Source organism: Rhinolophus sinicus, chromosome 18 (assembly GCF_057876585.1).
Source record: "Rhinolophus sinicus isolate RSI-liver-muscle chromosome 18, RSI-T2T, whole genome shotgun sequence".
Classification (NCBI taxonomy): domain Eukaryota; kingdom Metazoa; phylum Chordata; class Mammalia; order Chiroptera; family Rhinolophidae; genus Rhinolophus; species Rhinolophus sinicus.
The window spans coordinates 47680840-47687174 of NC_142518.1; positions in this window are offsets into that span (position 1 = coordinate 47680840).

Below are 6335 nucleotides of genomic sequence, written 5' to 3' on the forward strand. Positions count from 1 at the left end.
GGATGGTTCAAAAATCGAGTAACTTGGTAAATTGAGGCTATAGTTATGGAATTAAAAGGAAAATGCTATGGAATTCTATTAATTTCAATTGCATCAACTAAATATTAGGCTTGCTTTTACAACCTACAAAAACCAAAAGTCACTCTAGTTAGACGAGGTATGAAATAATTAGCAAATGAAAGTTGCCAAATGATACTTAATAGAGCCCCAAGTCTAATTAAAACTGCTATCTCCATTTGGTATGACTATACATATACATCTTCTTCATCCTCCCTTTTAAAATAAAAAATCTTAATTCAGCTGATTAAATTTATGAAATCTGATTCTTAACCTGACCTTATTATATGACTTACCAAATATAAATCTAGAGGAAATAAATATTTCATCAACTGTGTAAAATTTGTACACTGAGTCGGGAAATAAGTGAATGAACTTTATCTTTGCACAACCTCCATCAAGCTCAGACCTGTAGTCAAATTCTTTTGTCAGGAAAGTTCTACTTTGTAGAACAGTCAGTCAAACTAAAATCAAAGACTTGATTTCAAGTTTGAGCCTGGTTGCAGAGCACATGTCTAAGTGGATAAATATCCATTACATTTTAACAACCAAAATATGATTTCAGCTAACATAACTTAGAACATCAAAACTATTACTACTTGTCACTAAACAGAGGGGCTAAGCCCTGTGGACATTACATTTGCAAGTCTAATATATAACTTTAGATTATGTAACATTAGAGTCTTCAAACATTAATATCATTGCTCCTATTCACTATACTACAAAGATGGAGACTGATATTTTCTACCAACTATAAAGGTAAATATTCATATTTCACTGCTATTAGGCATGGGTTCTACATATGGTCTAGGAATGGACATGCCTTCATTCTTCTTTTGTGAGTTTGGAGCATGTCTATGGCATGAAATAATTTTAATAATTGGCATGAAAAATTAGAATCCGCAAGTAATGAGTCAGTGAATCAGTTTTTAAATAATCAGAGTCCTATGTGCTGACAATTTGACAATGTGCCAACAAAAAGTAAAGACAAGCATCTTTATTGGACATTATGGAAGATTTACCTTTTATTCTCCTTATCATTTATATTATGCACCTTGGGGAAAATAACAGTGCACATAAAGTAGATAGTGTGTCTTTTAAGCGCTAAGCCCAGAACATGACTGCAATAAATATTTTGTATTAATATTTAAAATATATTTTATAAAAATCTACAAACATGCTGACAAATTTAGATACTTTGAAACAATAGTGTTAGATGTCCACATATACAGTGTAATACATAGTTTTTATCTCCTACTAAATCTCAATAACAAATATTTCCTAATCTGAATATGCAATTTGATAAATTCTAGATGTCACACTGTAATTTATATGACCAATGTGGTTTTAGTTTACTTTTGTTTTAAAATAATTTATGCTATGTTGCTCTTTCTCCCTCCACTGTTACAAAGAACATCTATTCATTGCATACTTATATTATTAATGATATATACTTATGAAAGACAGATTTAAATATAAATAGATATGTCTAATTGCATGAACTGTATTTTGTGAATTGACTTGAAAGGGTGGAAATACAATGTTTTTACTCTGATTTAGAGATATAGTGCTTTTGTGGTGAAAAAATCTTCAATTAGCCAAAATGACAATAATATCCTAGTATACAGCAACAGTTTACCAGTTAGTTTCACTGGAATTTAACATTTTTATTGGAGCAGTTTAAAACAAAGCAAATGGGTAGCTTAGTCATCGGTGGCAATTGCTCTAAGTGCCTTTGTATACATTTAATCTTCTTAGGTTTAGTCTCCAATTAAATGATAATTTGTACTAAAAGTGTGCAAATAAACATGGTTTGGATGACAACATAAAACAGAGAAAAAGAGATATAGAACATTTGAAGCATATCCAGTATTAAAATTATTTACATGTGTGGTGCTGGTCAACTTTTGACATGCTGTTTCAATAAAGTATTGAGAGGAAAAACACTAGTATCACTTCCTTTCAAATATCAAATGCTCATGTTTACAAATTTGTAGTGAACGTTAATATGCAAGCATACATTATAGTGAGCAGAAGCAGATGTACTGAGAATAATTTTAGGATATTTCTACTTAGTTGAAATGTGTACATGCATATTGGATTTATTTTTTAAAAGTACCTGAAAAAGTAACAAAATTTTAAATTAAAGATAACAGAAATCCATAAAATTATAGTACAATAAATTGTATCATCAAACTCTTTTTATCAAATTATCATGTATTTGTTATTATTAGAGATGACAAAATTTTGATTTTGGACTTAAGATCACAAGTTTATGCCCATGATAATTAAAGTATAGTGTAATATTTTAGCTATAGAAAATGGTATAGAGAACTCAAAATTTTACTAGAATGAGAAAGCAATAAAATCATGGATAACTATATTAAAACATTGGATTAGGGGCAGCCAGATGGCTCAGTTGCTTAGAGCATGAACTCTGAACAACAGGGTTGCCAGTTCGATTCCCACATGGGCCAAGGAGCTGTGCCCTCCACAACTAGATTGAAGGACAACAACTTGTAGCTGATGGGCCCTGGAGAAACACACTGTTCCCCAATATTCCCCAATAAAATTTTTTAAAATATTGGATTAAAATTAATATCTTTAAATAAAAGATTTTTTAATGAATTACATAATTCAATCTTCCATTTTTATGGGTGTTCTTTTAGAAAATGTTGATATTCTGGTATTTTACCTTCATTGAAATTAAGTTTTCACTTTCTTTTTGTGACATAAAGATTTTGTGACTTCTTACCAATGACTCTAATTAATGTTTAATTATGCTGGTTGTTTCTTTATTGAATTTTGTCAATTTGAGGAAAAGTTATAGAAACACCAACGAATAGATTACCCCTTGAAAGAGGCATAATTTCTTAGTAAGACCCAAGTTAAAGTAACAAAGTTACTCTTTACTGCACTTACACAGACATCATATTTGGCTTTCTTTAAGGGAATTCATGCACAGGCCAAATGCTTAGTGTTCAACTGCTACATTAATACCTACGTTTTACAAAATCCAGGTTGAAGCCTCTTCAAGCCATGATGCCAGGCAGGAGAAAGAATTATTTGTCAAAATTAACATCACTTTGTAATCTGTCACTGTGATTCTTTTCTGTAGTTGTAACATTCATGAGGTGGGGGTGGGGATGAGGTGTAACATTTCAAAAGGCTCTATGGGCCCTAGTACCCTACACAGGGGATTAGGATAAACTAATTCTATGTTCACCCTCAATTGTTGTAGCCAAATTCAGCAGTCCCTTGGGTGTGCTGAATCAGAGCCATTAGTTGCCCAGAACTCTTGGCAAGGCAAGATACAGGGCCTTTAGTTGGTAGTGGGGGTGAAAGCCCCAGCTGATACAAAGGTGTGAACTTCCCACACACACATATTATGCTATATTTTAGTTTATTTGTTCATATGCATGTCTCTTCTACTAGACTGTGAGTGAGGGAAGAAACAGGTTTTTATAAATAACATTTATTTTCCAATTTTTCAAAGTTTATATGTGCATTATTGAAAAATTTAAAAACACAAACAAGATCCAGAATCACAACAAGTGTATAGTTTGAGTTCGAGTCATTGTGTATGTCTACACACAACTGAGAATACATATGTAAATGTGGTTGAGGTCATACAGTATTGATAATGCTTTTTCATATACCATGAATACTTGCCAATTCAGGATCCTGAATTTCAATCATCATGACTATTTGCCAATTCAGGCTCATGAGTATTTGGATAACCAAGAATACAATAAACCAAATTAACAGGACAGAAGTGTAATTTTACCTTTCACAGGGTCAACATTTTTTTAAAAGACAAAAATGAACAGCTATATACAATGTCAGAGGGGTAGTAGACTGGGAGGGGGGTTATCACTTTGTGAGGGGTGTAAATGTCTAATCATTATGTTGTTTTGTACACCTAAAACTAACTAAAAAAAAAAAAAGAATTACATACAAATGCTCCTTAAGCAAACTAGAAGACATATAAAGAAGTTCATGTAATCTCTCTTGCTGGTATGTTTTCGTTAAAATGAAAAACAGATGGCGTATTTCTAACAAAATATCTTGATTTAAATAAAGGTGTCAATACAAAAAAAGGACAAAAATGGCAACAGTCTTCTGGATGAAGATATTGGGAGAGTTCAACTAAAATATTGCATTCCCTTAATTCTCAATTAAAAATAAGACATAAAGCAATAGAGTACAATAAGCATAATGCTTCTAATATAAGTGATTATCAGATCTATATTATTAAAATATTAGCGAGAAGGTATGTTTCCATTCAATTTTATTTCATGGTATGGATATGACCAGTGGATGGACATATGAGCAATTTCCAGTTTGGAGCTATTACAAATAAAGTTGCTATAAAGATTTATGTACAGGTTTTTATGTGAAGGTTAGTTTTCATTTCTCTGGGTTAATGCCCAATAGTGCAATCACTGGGTTGTATGGTAGCTGCATGTTTAGTTTTTTAGGAAAATGCCAAACTGTTTTGCAGAGTGTATGTACAATTTTATATTCCCAGCAACAACATATTAGTGATCCAGTTTTCCAGTTTATCCTCTACCTGGCCAGAACTTCGTGTTGTTTTTTTTTCTTCTTTTTTTTTGGTGTTTTTCTTCTAAACTTATAGTGGTAACTTGGTATGATTTTAATTTGCATTTCCTTGATGGCTTATGATATTGAACATCTTTTCACATGCTTACAGTGTATTTGTCATTTGTTTATCCTCTTCCATAAAATGTCTGTTTGTGTCTTTTGCCCATTTTTAATTGCACTGTTTGTTTTTAAACTGATGCATTTTAAGAATACGTATACTTATCAATCTTTTCCTTTTATTGATATATTAATTTATCAATCTTTTCCTTTTATGGATTATGCTTTTGCTGTCTAGTCTAAGAAATAGTTGCCTAGCCCTAGATCTCAAAAAATTACTTCAGTGTTTCTTTTTCTACAAGTTTTATGTTTTACATTTAAGCCCATGATTCATTTTGTGTTAAATTTTATGTAGGGTGTGAGGTTTAAGTTGAAGTTCTTTTTTTCTTTTTCTTTTCCTTTTTCTTTCTTTTTTTTTTTTTTTTTGCATATGGATATTCAATTGTCTTAGCAAAATTTATTGAATTCCTTCTTCCATTGACCCATTGAACATTGAACATTTAATTGGTTTTGCACCTTTGTAAAAAATTTAGTTAGCCACATTTGTGTGAGTCTATTTCTGGATTCTCTATTCTATTTCATTCATCTATATTTCTAGCTCTTTGCTAATAACCACACTGTCTTGTTTATGGTAACTATATAGTAATTCATAATATTAGGTAGAATAATTCCTTCCACTTTATTCTCCTTTTTAAAAAAATAATTTTACTCTAACAGTTCCTTTCCACCCTTCCAAATAAATTTTAGAATTAGTTTGACTCTGTCTATTGTAAATTATGCTGACAGTTTGATAGAAATTACATTAAACCTATAGATCAATTTGGGGAGAATTAAAATCTTGAATATGTTGAGTATTCCAATCCACAAATGGGGTATGCCTATCCATTTATTTAGGTGTGGTTTTTTTTAGTTCTTTCATCAGCATTTTGTAACTTTCAACATATATCTTATACATATCTTGTTAGCATTTTCCTAAATATTTAATTTTATTTAGATAAATTTTAAATGCCATTTTTCTGTTTGTTTCTGTGTGTTCAGTGTTAGTGCATAGAAATGAGCTTGCTTTTTGTGTGCTGATCTTGTCTCCTGCAAACTTGCTGAACTCAGTTATTAGTTCTACAAGTTTTGGGGTTTGGTTTTTGTTTTTGGTAGATTACTTGGGATTTTCTAAGTAGACAACCATGTCATCTACAAATACAGTTTCTATCTTTATGATATCTATTACTTTTATTTCTTTTTTCTTAGCTCATTACACTGGCTAGGACTCCCAGCACTATGCTGAAAATTAAAAACAGAACTACCATATGATCCAGCAATCCCACTTCTGGGTATATATTGAAATAAAATGAAAACAGGATACTGCAAACCTCCTATTATATATTTATATTCATATATACTGCAAAACTCATATATATATATATACATACACACATATATATGTATATATGTACATATATACATTCATATATGTATACACATATATATGTATATATACTTACATATGTATATATACACATATGTGTATCTATACATATATACATATATATGTATACACATATGTATGTGTATATATCCGTAGGTATGTGATATACAGCATAGGGAAAATAATCAATATT